The following is a 22924-nucleotide window of genomic DNA, read 5'->3' as shown; positions in this document are numbered from 1 at the left end:
AATAAGTACTTAAGCTCGCCTTTTTGTATGGAAAAATGTGTACGCCTCGGAATAAAAACAAGAAGAAAAGAACTGAAGATTCAAGTTGGAGTTTTATTTGAAAACCCATAATTTACAAATATTATATTATTGGTATCACATAAGTATTATTGTAGAGAAAATGATGTTTTTGCATATTTTTAGAGAAACAAAACAAGTTTATTGAAATCCAGTTGTATTCAGCCCTTAAAGCTTATCATACGCAAATATATGCGTAAGAATATGATTGTAAAGATCAGTATTTGCTGTAAGACATGTAGGTATATGAAGTTCCAAATGTTCTTTTGACAAAAATGAAGATAAGATGTGCTAAGCGACATCAAAGTATATAACAATTTTAAATATTTTGCTAGTACCTTAACCTCATCAATGAATTAATAGAATATTAATTGGTAAAGTATAATAATTAACTAATTATAAGTAACTGGTCTATTTCACAATAGTCACCTTTTATAGTTACTGACTTTAATTAATATTTGACTTTGTAATTTAAATGTATTTAATAATTTTTAATAATATTCAAACGCTGATTATTTTTACACAACGGAACGGCGACGGTACGAGTATATCCGTTTAGGGTCAGAGGATGTTTGTGAAAATCCTTTTTCAATTACATTTTAACCGCCGTGGGACATTCAAAATTTTATTTTATTTTTATATCGTTAAATCTTATGAGTATAGACATAGGTAGATCACTCCTAACAAAAAAATGTAAGCAGTTTTGAGAATTGAAATGTTGCGTAAATAATATTTTGCCACATTACCGTGCTAAATTGGAATACTTATTTATTACGTAAATTACGTAGTATTAGTTATTTAAACGTACATTTTCTCTAAAAATACATTTTACAATTTTTCCATCAATCGCATAAACCGGTGGTCACTGTAAGCACATCTCGGGGCTCTTAACGTTTATCTAAAGGCACGGACACGCGCGTCTTGTTTGTAATCACTTCACTCAAAAAGTCGAGAACATATCATTAGAGCCTTCAGTACCCTAGAGGCTTGTTCAAACTCGAACGTTTAGTACCGTCGAATCTACACAAATAGTTAAAACATTCCAAAATAACACCTAACTTCATTTGCACGATGTTTGAAAACGAAACAAGTTTTAAATATTTTGTTTTTAGAAAATCGCTTTCACGCAAAGGTGTAGTACCTTTGGTGCTATTTAGGAATTTGCTAGTTATCCGTGGAATGTGCACCTCGAATGATACTAACAAAGAATTACTGTTAAGATTACCTAAATACATTAGAAAGACAGCACCATCTTCCTGTAAAGTTACCTATCTATCGCGGTCAGTACATTGCGTGATAACTCTCTTGTTATGTAATAGGAGATCTTCATCCAGTAGGGGGAGTTTAAAGAGTGGGCAGTCAGCATCATGTTGTTAATAAAGTGGTGGTCTTCGGCCACGAAGTGAAATTATATGGAATATTTTACCACGCTTTTAATAGCTTGATCTGTTCCAAAAACCGGTTTCCATATAGATGAAAATCTTTGTGTATGTAATATGTAATCAGCTGAAAAAAGCTCGTAAAGGCCAAACAATCTGTTAAATGTACTCGTACATATATATCAGCGAAAAAAATGTATTTGTCATAACGTCATGACATTTGTAGAAACTTATTAATTATATCAACTTTTTTCCGCCCCTGGCCTCCTTCATCTTCGCCCTGGGTCTGCGGCGATCCGCCAGTGTGAAGAAGCAGTGTAGCAGTAGCTTAGCAAGAAGAAGCAGGAAGCTACTAACGCAATTCCTGCAAACTATTCGAGGTATCTTACGAGAAATGTACGTAATACGTTTCCGTTAGTATGTCGATACATGTGTCATTATGCATTCCGACGTAGAAAATTGCAGAAAACTGCCGCTCTGTGCTCGTTATGATTGCAGACATTGCAAGTATTTTAATTCCGTCGCTGTATGTGCTAAAAGATAAAACATATGTCGAATATCTTTTGACGTCCATACATAACAACTTGACTGACTATTACTCAGGTTCCGAAACGTTTGTCCCTGTAGTTCCGGGACTACTAGTTAGTTGGAAATAGTATGGACCAATACGTAAACAAATACCAAAACAGGCATATTTGTCAAAACGTAAAAACTCATGGTAAGGGTACTGAATAGGGCTACGGTATCCCCTGCCTGTCGTAAGACGCGAGTAAAAGAGGCTTCTGGGGTTGCGGGTGGCAAGAGAGTGAGCTCGAACCGCCCAGCCAGAGGCCCCAGGATGGACGACGCTATGTGTGGTCGCATACCGTCGTACACACCAGGCGATGTGGTGAGCGGCTTGCTCCCCTGGGCGGAGCCCGACGGGGCAACGCGCTAAGAGGATTCCGGTTGCGTTCCTTTGGAGATCCCGGAGTCCTCTACGCAGCGCCGAGAACGGCCAACGGAACGGGGGGTTTTAGTGCGGTAAGAGTCCCACATAACCCTGTATCGCTCCCACCGGGTACCTTTTGAAGGTTTCCCCCTCGTTAACCAAAAAAATTTCCGAAACGTTAGTATGCAATGACTTCATTATCAACCGAATGAGAAGGGTTGTACCATAGTCCACATAGGCCAAGTGCGAATTGGTAGACTTCACATATATTATAAACTTTTTTTGCAATGTTTTAATTTAGCCTAATGTCTATTTAAATTAAAGGTACATCAACTTAATATTTGCTCAGTATCGTCTCTTTCGTTTGGTATATTTTTCTTATTTAATTGGACTACGTAATAAGTAATACCTTCTCTAATGTAAGTTACTGGTAGTAATATATACGTTATCATAACAAATATTAAAAGTTACATTTTAAACCATAATATAAAACGAGGATCCAAATAAAGCATATCCGATAATCATCAGAAAACCCGATACGTTTTCTCAAAGATGGCGGCCGACCCGCCTCAGATTACTAAAAGATAGGTTGACAAATATTAAGTATTTCTCAAAAATAATATCATATTTTGGAAGGTATCACAAAAACATTTTGGTCACTCATATATGTTTTAAAGTTATGTACCAATAATAGACACATCGTTAAGGTCATAGATTAGTAAAGATACTTCGCCGCCTTGAAATTGAATGAAGCCACAAAAGGCTGTTTTGTCAGTATATTTTTTAATTCTTGACAAATAAAAAACATTTTTATTATTATTATTATAGAGCGGCAGTGGCCACCTACTATCAGGTGGAGTGCATGTTCGTTCTGCATAATATATTATAGTCATCAAATTGCCTACAGAGTATAGCTATATGTAGGTGACAATTTGGAAGGGTGCGGAAGCAACATAAGCTTGCTAAGTATTAAGGATTTCTTATAAAGGAAAAAGGGAAACCTTCTAATTAACCTCACTCAACTAACACAGGTGTGTAATTAGTAATAGTATGTGTACCAGTGGTATGTGGACCCATATAAATGAGTGCTAGCTTTCTTATGAACGCTCACCATTACAGGCGTTTTAAGGTGTTTATGGCCACTAGGCCCCCGTAGCTACGTATAGTCCGCGTAAAACTGCTAGTCCGCTCTGAAGTTGTTGCGAGCAGGTGTCGTACAATTTACTATGCCGTCGCGATTCATTTCTATATTCAGATACTACCTAACGTGCGGAATTGTGGAAAGAGACTTTGATTTGGTTTCTACAGGAAGTACCCACATACCTATAGCATAGTTTTTGATCAAGCCAAACGTCTGTAAAGGTTTGAAGTTCACTGCAAACACCAAGCGAGCAGACGCGGCACCTAAAACAAATTGCTCGCTATCTTTTTTATCAGGGGTCACTGGGCTATTGCTAGAATAAATCAAACTATGAACAGGAAAAATGTGAGAATACCTAACCATTTAAGAACGTTTCATTCAGATAATAAGATCTAGTATACCTATAATAATTATGCATATGTGAGTAGGTATCCAGTTATGTACGCTGTGACTAGTGGTTGATATAAGCGTGGATTTTCAATATAATAATGTGTTTTCTATGTTATTACAGATTTGCTTTGGTAAAGCGCGATTGCAATTTCAAAGACTGTTATTATTTCAAAGGTTAAACTGGTTCTTTTAATTGCTAATTAATATTAATTATATAGGTATATGGGAAGGAAAACCTCGAACACTAAAGAATGCACTGTATAAGCGAGCAAAATGATAAACGAATGATTTTTACAAGCTTTTTAGTTTTTAGTTTTTTTTATTTAGTTTCACCTGTCCCGGTGTTTGTAATGAAATCCTGCAAGCTAAATTTCACCCATTTTCCAGTACCCGATTCAGCTGAAATTTGGCGCGCTTTTATTTATAACAAAATGTGTCTGATATAAAAACGCAAATATTTAATACATCGGGTTTAAATTATTTATTTTATTTTTTTATGAACAAGTAATAAGAGCTTGTTTTTGAAAAGGATTTTTCTTTTCATTTTATTTCTCGTAGCAATTACCCCGTCGTAATTGATGGAGCGTAAGATTCGAGTAAAATATGACGTCGATAAAGCATCGATATTAAAACGTGAAGAAATCTGACAATTAACAATCGATATCAGTATCGGAGGCGACGCAGCAGCTCATTTAGGCCTTAAAGTTAAGAAACTTGTTTGGCTGGTCGTTAAAATTCCCCGTAATTCGTCCCGTGGAGGCGGGTCTTACACCATGTTTTACACTTTCGGCTGTTCTGTAAGGCACGTTTCGTAAAGGATTTCTTGTTGCCAACCAAATTATGATCGCTACCGTACGGTGAAAGTGAAACGGTGTTTGCTTATTTACTTTAAATATTAGGGTTCGCCGAATACTCAAAATTCGAACGTTATATCTTCTTATTTTTTTATTTATAAAAATAAGATTGTCAATAGATAGAAACAAAGAGGAAAATCGGTTAACAAAAAAAAGAGATACAGGTATTAAATACTTTGTTTTTGGTTTTCTATAAACGTACCTACAGATTCTATGAATTTCTTCAACAGGCTACTATACGGTACTATATACTGGCGTGACTATCAGTTTTCTGTTATAGAACTTTGATATAAATTAATAATAAAATACCGCGAATCATATATTAAAGGGGAAGTCGTTACTAAAATCTGTTTATTTTCCTTGTCAGTACCGAGAAAAACATAAAAAATGGTGTAAATGTAACTGCTTTATTTAGAGGCCAGCAAGCGGCGGAGTGAAAGCCGATCAGGCTAATTTTAATCATGTAGCATTTAATCACTTATTTTTATGTGAACTGCAAAATATGTCTGATAAATACTGGAAGTGGCCTTTTAATGTCCCAAAGCTGGGCTAGGGGCTGTCTCACTGCTCCAATACCTACCGCCACACCTATTTCTGCGTAATAACAGCAGTGTTAAGCGCTGCCGTGTTCAGGTTTGAAGGGTGTGGTAAGGCAGACATACTTTTCAGCGTCCAGCTTAGTCCTCAGGGGTAGCGGCGCATCTGTGGCCCACCTCTAGGAATATCTAATCGTATCTGTGGTTGATTATATGTCAATGGACGGCAGTAGCCACATACTATCAAGTGGACTGCATTCGTCTGCTTCTATGTAGATTATAAAAATAGTGCTAATACTAAATTACCTAATAATAAGTGCTACGTTAACCTCGAATGTATAGTATGGTAGTATTTACAATGGGCCCACGGTTTTTTCGTCACACCAACACCGAATGAGAGGTGAGTGTGGGCGCTACCTACATGGGACATTAAAAAATAAAGTTGACCTAGCCTAGGTGTAATTTCGGCCCTGACGTAACACTGTTCCGATTTCTTTATACCCAACTAGCAGCACCTGCGGCTTTGCCCGTATTTATAAAACATAACCTGATTTATATATAACTGAAAATATATACGCTAAACAATTTTAACACTAGGATTCATATTTAATGAACATTATGTTCGTTTATACCGAACCGTTTAGTCAGCGCACGCCGGTAAAGCATCACATCTTGCCCAATTTCCGCTGACTTGATATACATATGCCATTATTTTCTCTGAACTTTTTGTGCAATCGTAATCAAATATAGGTTCAGTATTTCCGAAGATTAGCAAACAAACAAAGTTACAAATTACCTCTTTATAATATTAGTATAGATAGAGCTTTATCCGTTTGAGAGACGGAGTTTGTAAGTTTATGCCTAATCGATGCCGTAAGTTAAGGTTACATAAAGTCATCCCGTGGGTGGGTCATTTTGAAAGCTTTGTTTTATTCTCGTACGTAAACGGTTTATTGGTTGTACGTATCGAAACATTTTGTTTGAAGATTAACATGGTATATTTACTAAGACTTAATAATTTCTAAGTATTAGTATAAGTAAGCCAGTGGCCTAAGTATTAGTAGTCTAGTATTTAATCATCGTTTTTAACGGAAAACAAAACATTGTAAGGTAACACACTGAGAATACTAAAAATATTACTTTCAATGGTGTCTGAAGATTCTCAATACGCATTTGGCCAGCGTAGAAGAATTTGAACTAAATCCCTCCTCCCATCCTCACTCTAAGAAGAAATCCGTGCCCAGCAGTGGGACAGTGGGTATCGATGAATAACAAATTCCATTAGAATTGAAGCTTCAATATGGGCCTCTTCATACATTTTAATATGAACGCGTGACTCGATGTATGCAATTGAAATTTACATACATGTTTCACACCTGGATTGGAATGTTTGTGTTAAAATTTTATTTAGAAAAGTAAGAATAGAGGAATATATAAATTTAGAAATTGCGTCATTAGATGTAAGCTCGTAATTCATTTTTAGTCCTCTGAGGTAGAGAGGCAGGTAGATGCGACCTGAGTTTGGGTAGAACCCCTGGACCCTGAGGAGTTACTACCATTTCTTAAAACAATATTATTTAATCATAATTTTCCTTTTTTGCAGGAAATTTAACTTTTTAGCAAAATATGACAATTCCAGTTGGTTTTATACAATGGATAAGTGAAAAATTAATAAGGGTTTAAGTTTGTTCAACTGTGTATGACGGAATATTTTACTGTTTTAAGGAGGAAATAAAACTTTCCTGAACTATGATGGTTTTTAAAAGATGGTGGTAGGCCCCCTGGACTGTCCCTGTAGTACCGGGACCAGAATAGGGCTACGGTATCCTCTGCCTGTCGTAAGAGGCGACTAAAACCCGGTGTCACTCCCATGGCGTCGGGTATTTTTGAAGGTTTCCCCCTCGTCAACAAAAAAAGGCCCCCTGGACTGCATTTGCTACTTCAGTTATTAAACATATTCCGCTTGAAAAGTGTAACAGCAGTTGATATAAAAATATACGGTATCTATTTCTCGAGTGAGTCAATAATGCTTAGTTTGATAGATAAGGTATTATTTAGCGACCTTACCGTTTCCCGTGTCCCATATACGCATAATTTAATCAGTACCTTATATACCCAAGGTCGGCCCTGAGATATCAAGGATACCTAACAAGGATCCTTTCATGGGTATGTTTTAATGACACAAATACGACGTGCGTGTGGGAGCTACAAAAATGTTTACCTTCGATTACAAACAGTATTAGAAATTATTTGAAATATTATGAGCTATCTGAGTGATGTAGGTGGCATTGCAAATCTAACCTTCGATGAGTGAAAACTTGGTTATAATAGTCATGTACACACAATAATAAATTGCTTTATACTTAATTAATGTTTCGTTTCTAGTCATAAAATAATCATAAACTTTCAAGAAATCGATGATAAATAAGTGCTATATTGTTTTTACCCGACTGCCAAGGAAGGGTTATGTCTTTCGCGCGTATCTTGTATGTTTGTCTTTCTTTATTTGATCCGATCTAACAAAAGGCTGGATGAATTTCGACAGTTAGGGTGTCAGTATATACGTCTCAATGACCCGACTGTCCTTAGATAGGTGTTAGAAAAAAATAAATAAAATGGCGGTATTTTGGCCCGAAATAGTAACACATTAAAAAAAAAAAGCTAACCAAACCTATTGAGTAGGGTATCAGTTGAAAGGAAATTAAATTGAAATTTTTAAAAGGTTTTTTATATGTATAGCGTAAATGAGCACTACGAGGATAAAATAGGATAATATTGTTTGAACATCTTTTGATTTTGAAGAAGATACATACTATGAAACTATGCATTTGGCTTTCTGGATAAAAAAAATAAAACGCCTATATCAACGTTTTTGGAAATTCTACTTTAGCTTATAGTGCAGTCGGGTTTTTTGATTAATTACTTGTTTACTTCTAGTTTAATCTTAGTTTACTTGGCGTTGTATTTTTATTTGTATTTTGTTATAAAAGGAAAAAAAAAGTCGGAATATTATTGCAACCTTCGAGCCCAAGAAACCAAGTCGAGTAAGTAATATGCTTTAACCATGTACTTATTTTAAATGAAAAAAATATTTTAATGGTTTTATTTTAATAATTTATTTTTATAATTTAATAATATAATATTTTAATATACAAAATAATAAAAAGAAAGAAAAAAAAGTAAAAAAGTCAGATCAGTCAGAAACGCTTTCGGGTGGGATCGAACCACCGACCTCTCGACTGTTCAGTCGAGTACGCTAACCACTGCGCCACGAAAGCTATAGTAAACACGGCCGAAAATATCCTACAATTAACACTTTTTAACTTTCTTCTAAAAATAACTTATCATAAATGTGTTTAGCTGTACAACCTCAGATTAGGTAGCACTAGCTGTTACTCGTGTTTTTGTCCGCAGAAATTTTAAATAAAAGAGAATATTTGGAAGGAACGAGAATTAATCTGGTTCGACGATGCAAGTACTCGTAACATCAGTGTTTAAATACAATTTTACTTGTGTCAAATATTTTATTCTCGTGATTATGTTTCTCGGCTTGAAAGGTATTAAACAAAGGGTCTGAGGTAAGAATCCCAGGCAAGTACTCCTAATTTTTTGAAGTTATGGACGCGTTAGAAATTATTGATTCAAGGGTGATGGTTAATATAGCGAGAGAACCTACACTCTTTAGGATTCTTGCAAAAATCTTAACATATAATGCTATATATTGTAAAATGTATGAAAAATACAATCTCCGATGAATATTCAACGTAACAATAGTAACGTGAGATCGAAATGTATTGAAGGTTACCAGCGATTAATAAGTAAAAATCGTACGCAAATAACTTGTGGGTCAAGGCGGGGTAGTAGAGCAGCGGGTTTAAGTTTTGTTGTTATGGAAATATATAAATTGAGAATATAGAAATTGAGAGTCTTGTTATACTTGGATGTATGTAATGTTGTGTAAAAGTTTTATACAAAGAGATATACACGACTAACAATTTGCATGCTTAAGGAAGGCTGAATAAGAGACTATTAATATTGTATGTTACATCTTTTCTCACTGTTCAAAGCAAATAAATTATCTTTATCTTTATCTTTAAACGATTTTTGTGTTAAATAATTATAGTTTATAAACTAAAAACCACGCTAAAATCGCACAAGAAAAATCGTTAATTTCATTCCATTCCTGATGAGGTGAATGGGATAAAATTATTAAAATCATGTATTGTTACCGGTTCTTTATAAGTGTTCAAACTTTTAAATTAATCGGACCGTTCAAAGTGGGTAAAAAGCGAGTTCAAAGATTCCGTTACATACATACATACAGGTCGAACTAATAAAAGCGTGGTAAAATTCAATCAAAAAACGTAACAGGATTTACCTTTTGTGACTTTTAATCTGAGGTAATGACGATTTTATGGGGTGAATCAATATCTATCTCTCCCTGGCTGTTGCAGTTTGGACCTTAATACTTTGTTCTTCTCAATAACGAAACACCTTGTGAAGTGGTGGTTGTTGTATTGACATTCAAAAAGTGCTCTGTTAAGAACATATTTTGAATAAAAAAAATGATTTGATTTGTAGCTCAGTATGGAAAGCTTCGCAAGAAGTTCCGAAATACTTATGTACACATGTGTGAGGATTTAAGCCAAATATTCAAATATTCTTTATAATTTTCACTCACTCATAAATAGGCTTATTAGCAAAAATTAAAAAAGTGTGGGTCAAGTCCAAAATATGGCAGAGGTTCAGATTTTTTTATAGGTAATATAGGAGTAGCAGACGAGCATTCAGTCCACCTGATGGTAAGTGGCTACTGTCGCCCATGGAAATCTGTAACCAACCCCAGATAGAATTAGATATTCCTACCTGAGGTCGGCCACAGATGCGCCGCTACCCCTGAGGACTAACTGACTGAGAACGCCTCGGAAAAGTCTGTCTCCCTTACCACACCCTTCAAACCGGAACACAGCGGCGCCTAACACTGCTGTTATTAGGTAGAAATAGGTGTGGCGGTGGTGCCGCCGGAGTCGAACCACAAAGGGTTCTACCACCTTCTACCCTGGATGACGAGAGGCCTGGGGTTTGAACCTCGGTCCCCCGAATGAAAGGGTCTACAGTAGATATATCAAACCTAGTACGCAGGTGTTAACCAGCATGGGTTTTGTGGAGGCGAATAATATCGCGAACGAGGCATAGCGTTCTGATGAGCACACTTTCAACCTGCGTGGGCGATGCGGTCCATGACACGGGAGGGCACGGAAACAATTGGATCAATTTTGTATTGTAAAGGTTCTGTTATTATTAAAATATAGTTAATTAAAAAAGTTCAAAAAATATTTTTAATGCTGGTTGTATTAAAGCTACTTTATAAATAATTTATAATTAAAAAAGAAATGCTGAATTAAACTGTTGTCATTGATGCAACACCCGACGTAATTACGTAGGCACTACATTATTGAATTGCAAATATTTAGTAAAATCCCATTAAAATGCTCCAACTTATTCCGTGTCTATTAAGAAACACAAATCTTCAACATTTGAGTGAATTATTCTTCAGCCCTCAAATTAACATGAATAAAATGGTGTCAAAAATCGCTATTACCTCTAGCTCAGATACGGCCCTGAAGGTACTTAATTTCCGATCGAGGGACGGCCTACAGATTATAAAGTTTTCAAAGAAAGTTCAACGTGGGCCGCGGCGCGTGCTGCCTTACGAAACAGCCGTGGCCCCAAACAGACTATCGCTTACTAATTTGTCATATAAGATACTAGCTGAAACCCGGCAAACGTTGTGTTGCCATATAAATAAAAAGATGTTAAGGGTGAACAACCCTTATCACTTACGGGTTTGAAAAATAGATAGAATATTTGAAACTGCGATGGTAGCGAAGTCTGTCGAATCCAATGTGAAACATTACAAAATCAACAACTACTTACGAATTAAAAATTAATTAAAAAAAACCTTTTCCCACGGACTAAATTGTGAATCTAAACCATTCTCAAGTACCCTTGAACACACACAACAAATTTCATCAAAATCAGTCCAGTCGTTTAGGAGGAGTTCAGTGACATACACACGCACATAAGAAATATATATATAAAGATAGCAAATGAGCATGCAATCATGATGATAAGTGTATAAATATATGTTTATGAAGGTGGTAGAACTCTTTGTAGTTCGACTCTGGCGGCATTACCACCACTCCTATTTCTGCCTAATAACAGCAGTGTTAGCGCTGTTGTGTTCTAGTTTGAAGGGTGTGGTGTGGAGACGTACTTTTTCGAGATATTCGTTACGTTTTGTTACATACATACATGAAATTGTTGAACCCAAAAAAATATTTGTTTGTGGTTTTTAAATTGGATTCTGTTCCCAAAACAAAATGATTGAAATAGTTTTTCTCGTAGCTATGTATGTATATGTTACAAATATTTTGATTTGTTGTCTAGAACTTCTTAATGTAATCTATGAATACGTGAATAGATATCTCCATTACGTTAAAGGTGAGGTCAAAATATTAGCGCTGCAAAATCGCTGTAAATTTTGTAATCCATTTGCTTTACTTGTTAATGCCGTGTGGCAATATAAAGAACGGATTAGATATAATAGTACGACCATCGATTCTAGCCTTTGACACTGTTGCATTATGAAGACATCGCCCCCGCATACAACCAAAAAGCCTTTAAATATTGAATAAATACACCTACAGCCGTTTGCAATGTCATGTAACGCTACCAAATTTATAAGCTGTCTTTACAAACCGTCCGAGACGTGCTCGCGAGCTTTATAATTTCCCCGGTTAATGATGCAGTTGCCCAATAACTCGTAGGTTGCAGAGACTTGGGCGATCCTCGCGTCTAGTTTTGGGTTACTGGTATAATCATTATGGGCTCTATCACTGTACGTTAGAGAGATATTTCGAGTAACATTTTAGATGTACCGTTTTCAAAATGGAATTACACGTCAGTGTACGGTGTCGCAACCGACGCGTGCCACGCCGTTGGAAACTCACTCAACCTGTTGATTGAAATTTAAACTTCACAGCCTTTTTAGGGTTCCCTACGTAAAGGGTTAAAACGGAACCCTGTTACCAGGCCTCAGCTGTATGTCTGTCGATCACATCGCTCTATATCTCGTAACGTAATAGACAGACTTGATATTATTACAGAGGAAGTACAACAGTGGCCGCCTTAACAACAATTATTAATAATAAAAAATAAAATCTTAAAAATAAATCATACAAGAAACCGGCATTGGCATTTTTAGCTTAATTTATAAAACCGTTTAGTTTTTCATAATGCATTCACTTATATGGCTACTAAGTTATCAAATAGTAAAAATAAAAAAATAGTTAAAATTTGATGGTACGGAACCTTCCATGTGCTAGTTCGACTCGCCCTTAGCCATTTATTTAATTGGATATTATTTGGTATGTTTTTCATTTGGTCAACCCGGTTTTGTCCCATTGCTGGGCATATATTGACTTTTAGAGTGAAAAGGGTTAAGGCCACATAAAATTTCGTTGGCAAGTATAATTCGTATTGGTAGATTTTATACACCTTTGAGATCATGATTTTTTTTATAATATAGTAGTAGCAGACGAGCATGCAGTCCATCTGATGGTAAGTGGCTACAGCCGCCTTTGGACATCTTTAATCAACCCCATATACGATTAGATTCCTACCTGAGGTCTGGCACAGATTCGCCGCTACCCCGGAACTAAATCGGAATGCGTCGGAAAAATATGTTTCCCTTACCACAATAAATCATGGTGGAATAATTTCACTCTTTCATCACCATATTTTTCTTCGTCATTATGTTGCTGGTTCTTATTGCTTGTATGTAATGTAATGGAGCCTTATCCATTTACATTTCAAGATATTGAACGTGTCGTGTCAGGCAAAATAAATAAACACTGAGAGCGTTTTTTATAATATATGGGTAGCAGACGAGGATTAAACTGGAACGCCTCGGAAAATTAAGTCTCTTTTACCACATCCTTCAAACCGGAACACAGCAGCACTTAACGCTGCTGTTATGTGGCAGAAAAAGTTGCATCAGCGGCGCCGCCGGAATCGAATCATAAAGAATTCTACCACCTTCGGAAATGAGAGTTTCCAAATTTCGTCAAAGGATGCATTACTGTAAGTACAACATATTTTTCTAGAGAATATTTTGTCAGGCAGGGCACATGTCTGCGTGGTGACATAAGGTACAAGAACGATATGATTATGTTTTGCCACAATTTGTCTAATACAAACAATACCTAGATATAAATGTACCTTTGATGGTGATCGTCTACCACCCAGTTCAAATGCGGTGTGGGAAGTGCGTTGACGTCATCACAATTAACGTCCAAATCCTTCTTACAACGGAACTTTAGATAAGGTTTCGGTAAACAATGATATAATTAGTGCTCTTGGCTTAACTTGTGGCTTACTTATCAATGCTCCATTTTATAGGCCACTCGTGGCTTACCGATAAATGTTAACTTATTTGTCAAAACAAAACCCTAAATCCTCGATTTATCTAAAAGTAGTATTATTGTAGTGTACTGTAAGGGTATATTTTCATTACAATACGTTTTTAATTATTTTATGTTATTAAGAATTATTTGCTGGTGAGTAAAAGGCTGGTCAAGCAGTGATAGCCTAGTGGTTAAGAAACGCGGCCTCTCGATCGAGGGGTCCAAGGTTCAAATCCCAGGACCTCTGATTTTCAAATTAATGTGCGTATTAGAAATTAATTACCACTTGCTTAAACGGTGAAGGAAAACATCGTGAGGAAACCTGCATACCTGAGAGATTTATAAAAAAAAAATCTTAAGGGTATGTGAAGTCTATCAATACGCACTTGGCCAGCGCGGTGGACTATGGCCTAATCCTTCTCATTCTGAGAGGAGACCCGTGCCCAGCAGTGGGACAGTAATGGGTTGATGATGATGATGATGATGATGAAAAGGCTAGCGGCAAACTATAAAAAGAAAGAAGGTTATTCTATTGTTTAGAGATAGATGTCATAGAATGGATTGTCAGAGAAAATAAATAATGGAGCTGTTATTGATTTTTTTATTATATAGAATAGTCTTTCAGGAATAATCAGCTTATAATACGAAGCACGTTAATATATCAAATATGTTACACTAACTAAAAAAGTTAAAACAAATCTCGCCTAATGAAAGCTTCACATTATATTTTACGCGTAGGTCAAGGAATTACAACGTACCACGCATAACTTTTTCTTAAACTGTAATCTGGTTAAAGTTACGTAAAACCTTTGAAATATAAAAAATAAAATGTGTTGTGTTTAAATAAAGCCACGAGAGTAGGTTCGTGAAGGCAATCCACTTATGTTTCTGTCCTGCTCACTCTTACGGGGAATGCTCGTTCCGTCTTACTCTGGCGCAGGCGCAGCCTCCGATTGGGATGGTTTCTCGGAACTCCGAGCGTTCCCTTAGTTAGATGATAGTATCTGGTCTGCAGTTAGTTGTGTTCTGTGTAAATACGTAGCCGTGCCCTGTATTATGTTCTTTCTAGTCCTCAGCTTGATTTTCTTTTATTTTTCTTTTACTCAGCTCAGATTCAAGTATGCTGATACTTTGTTTTTTATTTAGATGTTTTTATCCCTTGATTTACTATTATACACGGGATCTCATATACGAACTGTATCTAGTAATATTATAATAATTAGTATGTCTTATTCCTTTTACTGGCCGTTCTTTGTTCAAATGAATTATCCTTTGTTTGGATAGACTTTATTCATTGCAAATTGGAATATGTTGAAGCTTTAAGCTGTAACCTTTTCGGTAGATACATCAAGATGCTCACAAGATAGATACTCCTCAAGACTAGGTCGGAATACCTCATGCTTATGCTTTAATATATTATACAGAAATGTCTGGCCTGTATATAGCGTCACGATATTTCCACAAACAGTTAACTCTAATAACAATTAATTTCAACTGTGTAATGTTAAGTAACAACGAGAGACAGAAGATTATTATAAAAAAGACGAATTTAGACAAATCCAACAACCTTTTAAATGTAACAATGTGTCAAGGGTTTTGCAGGACGTACCGAAGAAAAAGACAGGTGTAAACATTACCCTCCGCGAGTCCACCAATTCCATTTTTATGTAAACGTCTACGGGCGGACCGCTAGTATAGATTATGAAGTTTTATTTAACCAGCGGGTTTGTTTTGCCAACAACGATGTTATCAAATGGATTTTATTTTTCAAACCTTATCATTCATTCACTTTACACAAGTTTACTATTTGTAATAACTGCGTTTAAGTGGTTTGTTTTGTTTGTTGTTGTTTCATAAAAAACTTGAGTTCAATCTATTTATAAGTTGTGATTGACACTTTTATATTACGACTAGCTGACCCGGCAAACGTTGTGTTGCCATAAATAAGAAAATGTTAAGGGTAAACCACCCTTATTACCCTTATTATTATGGGTATGAAAAATAGATAGTAGCCGATTCTCATACCTACTGAATATGCATATAAAATTTGGTGAAAATCGGTAAAGCCGTTTCGGAGGAGTACAGTAACTAACATTGTGACACGAGAATTGTATATATAAGATTTTTTTAAGGACAAATATTTATAAGTAATAGTGATGTTACATTATGTCCATTTAAAATGATAGATACCTATATTAACTTCTAAAGTAATGGTAATGATTGCATTGCGTTTAATAGTATTTAAGATAACAAATAACTGACACAGTTAAGAAGTTCGAACTCTTATTCCATAGATTATGTTTTAATTTCGAATCCATTACAAGTGTTTGAATCTCAAAAGTATTTAATAGCTGAGACAAACAACAAGTAGAAAGTAACTACTCATAAATATAAATATGGCTCGCGGCAAAATGGCGCGGTAGTAAGCATTCTACTTTTATTTGCTTCTGGCGTAAATTCTCCGTATGTCAACAGCAGAATGACCTAAAACGTAATTTGAACGATGTGGGCATTACGTGTTAACTGGATACTGATAACTGAAGATTACAGCCCACGAAGTCGTTGACACTGATAGCCAAGCGAGCCAACTGATAACAAAAACACATAATCAAAAACACATCACACAATTTTCGTTACGGACGATTAGCGGTAGAGCCGAAATTATACAGGCTGTGTTAATTGTGTGTTAATTTCGGCAGTACTTATAAAATGTAATTTTAATTAATTTAGTACTACATGAAGTATTGTTTACATGAAAGTAGGTTTACTAAGTTAGCCGCGATAGCTGGGTTTAAATTCGGTCTCATAATTAGGGGTCCAAGATATATATATTTTTTTTATAATATGAGAGTAGCAGACGAGCATGCAGTCCACCTGATGGTAAGTGGCTACTGCCGCCCATGGACATCTGTAATCAACCCCAGATAGGATTAGATATTCCTACCTGAGGTCGGCCACAGATGCGCCGCTACCCCTGAGGACTAAGCTGGAACGCCTCGGAAAAGTCTATCTCCCTTACCACACCCTTCAAACCGGAACACAGCAGCGCCTAACACTGCTGTTATTAGGTAGAAATAGGTGTGGCGGTGGTGCCGCCGGAGTCGAACCACAAAGGGTTCTACCACCTTCAAACCCCTTGATGATTTTTCACAGTTATGAACGTTTTAGAAATTCATTATCACTTGCTTTAACGGCAAAGGCAAACATCGTAAGGAAAGCTATATCCCGAAGAGTATTTTTGAAAAGTCTTAAAGGCATGTGAAGACTACTATTTTGCCGTTGACCAGCGCCGTTGACTGGGCTAAACTCTCACCCTAAGAGATCCGTGAACAATAGTGAGACAGTAATGGCTTAAGAATAGATAGTTAATTGGTATTTGATCTATTTATGGAATCTCGCTGATGTAACGGACTTGAAATAATTATGTCTTAAGGCAAATATTCGTGCAAACTGGATCAGAAATATGCATAATACAAAATGCATTGAAATAGCAATTATCATTATTTGTCAGTTAAATGGATATCATTTCCATTACTACTATTATAATGTCTTGTGATACTATTGAAACACAGTATGTTGTGAGAACAACACTTAACTTAACTTATCTGTATCATCAAATAATAATGAATATTTTGCATTCGTAAGAAATGATTGTCAGAAATTTTCTTGTTTCATATTTTTGGAGTTCGATTTTTAAAACCTATTTTTATATTTTATCCTTCCATTTGTATCACCCTGTATAAAACCGGTGGCGGTTGAAGATTTGAAATTAAGTTCTTTGAAGTAAAAAATCATGAAGATTATAAAATATGAAGACGCAGGTACTTTTGCTCAAAGTGGTTATATTGCTGTATTATTTATTACTCTGACTAGATTTGGCGAATTTTGACGATAGCGCAGTGGTCAGTAAATTGGCGCGATATTTCCGGGTTACGGGTTCGATTCAGGGAATCCCCAGACAGATATTTGAATGATTAATCTGAATATTTTTTCCGTGTCTGTGTGTTTATATATTCGTCTTTGTGTGTCCACGACACCCAACACAGAGAATCCTGGTGTAAAGTGTGTAGAAAGCGTCTTTTTATAAGGTTTCCAAGCTTTTCGACGGTAACTTGATGCAGATGTATTTTATAATGGTCATCATTTCGATTTACATTCCTGCCCTTCCTATCCTTACATGCATTCTTAAGAGTGAAAAGAAAGTCAGATTCATCAGATTACGCAGAATTTAAGAAAGTTTAGATAAGACGACCTCGCGAATCTTATCACGATCGCAAACTCGAATAAACCAAATTTAATAAGTTGTCACTGCTATTTTTACCGCGCGAACGATAAATCTCACACATATTTAAATATAGGCTTCCAACGCGGAACTGCCTGTATGGTTACTTCCTTTAACAAGAATAGTTGTTTTTTTTGGGGATAAAATCATTATTTGTAATTGTGAACGCCTCGGAAAAGTATATCTCCTTTACTTCTCCTTTTACTTCAAACCAGAACACAGTAGCGCTTAACACTACTGTTCTGAGGCGGTGAGGTTCTGAGGAGGTGTGGTGAGGTGTGGTGGTGGTGCCACCGGAGTCGAACCACAAAGGCTTCTACCACCTAAATAATTCAAGATGAATTACGTAGAATTTAAGCAGAAACCATTGCAGAAAATTCTCATTAAATCTGTTTGTATAGCATCGATAAAGGTAAATAAAATCGTTTCAAAAACTTTTTTTAAGTATTTGTATCTTAAAAATAACTGATATAACGACCTGAAAACTAAAAGTAGTTAAAAAATACTAGCAATCATTTAAATTTTATTTGTATATACATTTTATGCAAGTTTCAATTTTGACGGATTGCGTGTCGTAAATTGGTATATTCCGGTCCAAAATCAGCCCGTGCTAAATTGCCCCCAGCTAGTTATTAAGTATCTAAATTAAAATCAAATTTACATGCCATTGCTAACTAAAATGCTTTCGAAATGACAGTATCGATTTCCATATTAGTTGGTACGTTATTCACACGAACTTATTAAATTATTTCTGAATAGCTGAAACGGGATCTTTGCTGATAGTTCAATATAAAACATATAGTAGTTGCGATATTCGTTAGAGTCGTTGAACTCTGTGATTACGTTTACATTAGAGTGATTTCTTTTTATAATATAGGAGTAGCAGACGAGCATGCAGTCCGTCTGGTGTAAGTGGCTACTGCCGTCCATTGACATCTGTAATCAAACCCAGATAGGATTAAATACTACCTGAGGTCTACCTGACGACTAAGCTGGAGTGCCTCGGAAAAGTATGCCTCCCTTACCACATCCTTTAAACTAAAATAAAGAAGCGCTTAACACTGCTGTTATTAGACAGAAATAGGTGTGGCGGTGGTGCCGCCGGAGTCGAACCACATGGGGTTCTCTCACCTTCACGATGTTATTTACAAGTAGCACCTGTAAGGTGTATAGTGGCTATGTATTAACATCGTAGGCTATTATATGTGACATTCAAAAGCGGTACTTAGCAATGCTTCTATTATCGACTTTTGATTTACTTCTATTTTATTGGGAGACACTTATGTGAACATTTATTTATTTGAATCCGGTTCCTATTTAGCTACTGAACTCTAAAATGACAACTACTACGTCACTAAAAAGATAGGTACGTTTTTTATCGTAGTTTAAAGTATATCAAGAGATCTACATAGACGTTGCTTTTCTAAAACAATATCGTAAAAATGATGCTTATCTAGTTTTATATCAAGTTTACTTAGAACTGACAATGCTCCATATTCCTCACTACTAAAAAGCAAGAATATTTAAAACGGGTTATATAATAATAAAAAATGTACTAGCATTGAGATTTCAAGTAGAATGTTAGCTGTTTAAATCTAATCTTACCAGTTTTCTAGAGTTCCACGAAGGAGAGTACACGTTAAAGAAATATCAGAGCTGACACTTAAAGTACCTACGTATTAATTAGTTTTTATTAAATATTGTTTATTGTAATTCGAATACCCGAAGCGTGCTAATTAAGTGATAATTACGAGTATAAGTGTTAGCACGCAAAACAAATGTTTTTTTTTTATAATATAGGAGTAGCAGACGAGCATGCAGTCCACCTGATGGTAAGTGGCTACTGCCGCCCATGGACATCTGTAATCAACCCCAGATAGGATTAGATATTCCTACCTGAGGTAGGCCACAGATGCGCCGCTACCCCTGAGGACTAAGCTGGGACGCCTCAGAAAAACCTGTCTCCCTTACCACACCCTTCAATACGGAACACAGCAGCGCCTAACACTGCTGTTATTAGGTAGAAATAGGTGTGGCGGTGGTGCCGCCGGAGTCGAACCACAAAGGGTTCTACCACCTTCAAATGAAATTGTACCACAATTAAAGGTCGACGCTACTCACGTCGGTAAAGATGGTACATATTATGGGTACATACTCGTATTATTCGTATACCTCATAAATTTTGGGATATTACAAATTCGTGCCCAAGTGTTACGTTCAGTTGTAAACCACCTCTGTAGGACTACCATGAGTTTACAAAAGTATTACTCGCTAGCGACTGCGTAAAATAAATGTATGAAAAATTGTACAGCGCCTCTGGTGGTTACTCGTAGAACTAAAATCCGTAGTGACGTAACTCGATACGTAAAAAACCTATCGAAATCAAATCGCTAGCGAATGTCATTATGATCTATTGCCATACAAATTCGGTCCCATGAGTCATTAATTTGACAGACGTTGTCAAGAAATACCGTAACGATAGTAGTTATGTTATTCACTAGCAAAATGACAATAGTTTTCTATTTACCATTTCTATAGTGGCGTTTCTATGCCAACTCATGGTAGTGCTACTGCATGGTGTTTGTGTTCTCGTATTATAGGTGTCTTTATGGCGCTTCATTTCATGGGGGTAAAACCGTTTGTACTCATATTACAATGGAGGCTAACTTCGCCATAATTTTGAAAATTGGCCACATCCATTCCATGGCATGGTGGAAGCTGTTAATTTTAAAACATTTGACTTTGAATTTCTTTTTTTTCTTAAGTTATTTGAGTTTTATTTAATTTAAGTGTATTACTAAATTGCTCAATTGTATTACAAAATGCGAAATTCTCACAGCGAGTCAAGGCATCCAAGAGTTTGGACTGTGAACTGTCGATAGAATTCATGACTAGACTCAGTCAAGAACCAGTTCCACTAATCTACCTAGCCAATTTATATGTAATAGACTTCGTGCGTGTCTTACTAAGGAATGTTTACGTAACGCTCTAGGGCCCTTGCAGACTGGCTACTTTTAAACGGCATCTACACTCACAGCCCCACACTAGGATTCCCTGTGTCGTGAGTGTCATGGACACACACATAGACAAATACACAAACAGACCCAGAAACAGAAATCTAAATTCATGATTTAGATATCTGTCTGGCCGGGGATCGAACCCGGGACCCTTTGCGCGTCAGACCGGTATGGTGGCCGCTCCGCTACGCGGGTCGTGTCTTTTAGTGACGGCGATTGCGCTTTGTCGATTGCATTGCACTGCATCACGTTTTGGTGCACGTTTTGGTGCACGTTTTAATTGCATTAATGCGTATTCGCGTTGAGTTCCTGTGTGTAGCGTTTAAAAGTATGCGATCGGTGCTCAAACGTTTGCGGGTTTAGCGTTTGATCGCTACATTTAGCTTTAGTAAATCAGCTTAATCGTCGATATCCGATGCTAAAAGTTAATGCTAAACTCTTTGTGGTTCCACTCTGGCGGCTCCAATCTCCTTTTATTTATTTAATAGCAGCAGTGTTAAGCACAGCTGTGTTCTGTTTATAAGGGTGTGGTAAGGGAGCCATAATTTTCCGCGGCGTTCCAACTTAGTTTTCAGAGGTAGCGGCGCATCTGTGGACAACCGCAGGTAGGAATGTAATCCTATCTGTGATTTATTACAGAGATCCATGGGCGGCATTATCCACTTCTATCAGGTGGATTGCATGCTCGTCTGTTACTACAATATTATAAAAAAGTAGCTAGTCTGTTAAGGCCCTTAGTCGTTGCAAGCTCCGAGTATTGCCGCGGACTGAATTATATTGAACTGATTTGTTAATGATATAAAGGGCCGCAGTATATGTGCCGCATATGCATATGACATTAATACGTCTCAACCAACATGTAGTCAAGATTTTGTAAATCAGTTTGTTTCTAAACTCTACATTTTACTATACATAATAGTGTAGGTAGCTCTACATACAAATAAGTATATAAAATTTGATCTATTATTTCTAGTACACATATCCTTAATTTTTAGCAAAGTTCCTCTTATCAATGTTCATCCAATTTGAACATTGAAAATTTGGGGAAAAAGTGAGAAAAACTACTCATATGTTTCCATTTTTTATTGATCACATAACTAATATCTGCCAAATAGAAAATCGGTTGACAAACAACAGTTTTCTGTTTACGTTACATTTACAGACAAAATATTTTTACGTTCCTTAAACATGAAATGGAATATAGAGCGATGGAGAAGTACATTAGGCCTGTTTTTGTTCAAAGTACGTTAATGTGGCTGAGATATTTTACTACTGCTACTGCTGAGATATAATATTACAACGATTTAAACTTAAACGGTTTCTGAGAAGGAGTTTGTGCCTGTAGTTACTCACTACACCGTTCTGACAATAATATGTTATAAATACTCAAGCTTTGCACGGCTCAGTCTGTACCCTTACCAGGAGTTTTTACGTTTCGACAAATATAACTGTTTTGGTATTTGTTTCGTATTTGCCCATACAAATTCCAATCAGCGCCCCTAGCAGATTGTGTCAGAACTAGGAAATCGTAAGGGCCAATACGTACTGGGTATAAGTACAAGGGTACTGTTTTAAAGATGGTATTTTTAAAGAGTGTAGCGTATGTAGTGTAGAAGGTTTCTCAATTCGACCGTGTATATGTTTTTTTTTGGAGTTTACTCCTTAAGAAACGATTTGAGTTATAAGGCCCGGTACGGAAATTTTATGAGGAGTAAAATCAAGTGTAACACGAAAAGTTGAGGCGTAACGTAGAAAAAGACAAACATATATATCTGTAGGATTGAACGTGTAAAAGAATGAGATGGAATATTATTTGTTCACGGTTTACTTCGTCGTTTATGAACCGATTTTTATGATTTGAAGTCGGCG

General features: G+C 36.3%; 1 protein-coding gene across 1 annotated transcript in view; it reads right to left on the bottom strand.

Annotated features, from left to right (window-relative positions):
• The window catches only part of Egfr (epidermal growth factor receptor), a 168278-nt gene that overhangs the window by 38313 nt on the left and 107041 nt on the right, over positions 1–22924 (bottom strand). The gene's annotated exons all lie outside the window — the stretch shown is intronic.

This window comes from Epargyreus clarus, unplaced genomic scaffold, assembly GCF_041222505.1.
Source record: "Epargyreus clarus isolate Ecla_fem2 unplaced genomic scaffold, WU_Ecla_fem_2.2 ptg000007l, whole genome shotgun sequence".
NCBI classification, from domain to species: Eukaryota; Metazoa; Arthropoda; class Insecta; order Lepidoptera; family Hesperiidae; genus Epargyreus; species Epargyreus clarus.
This window is presented reverse-complemented; position numbering and strand designations above follow the sequence as displayed.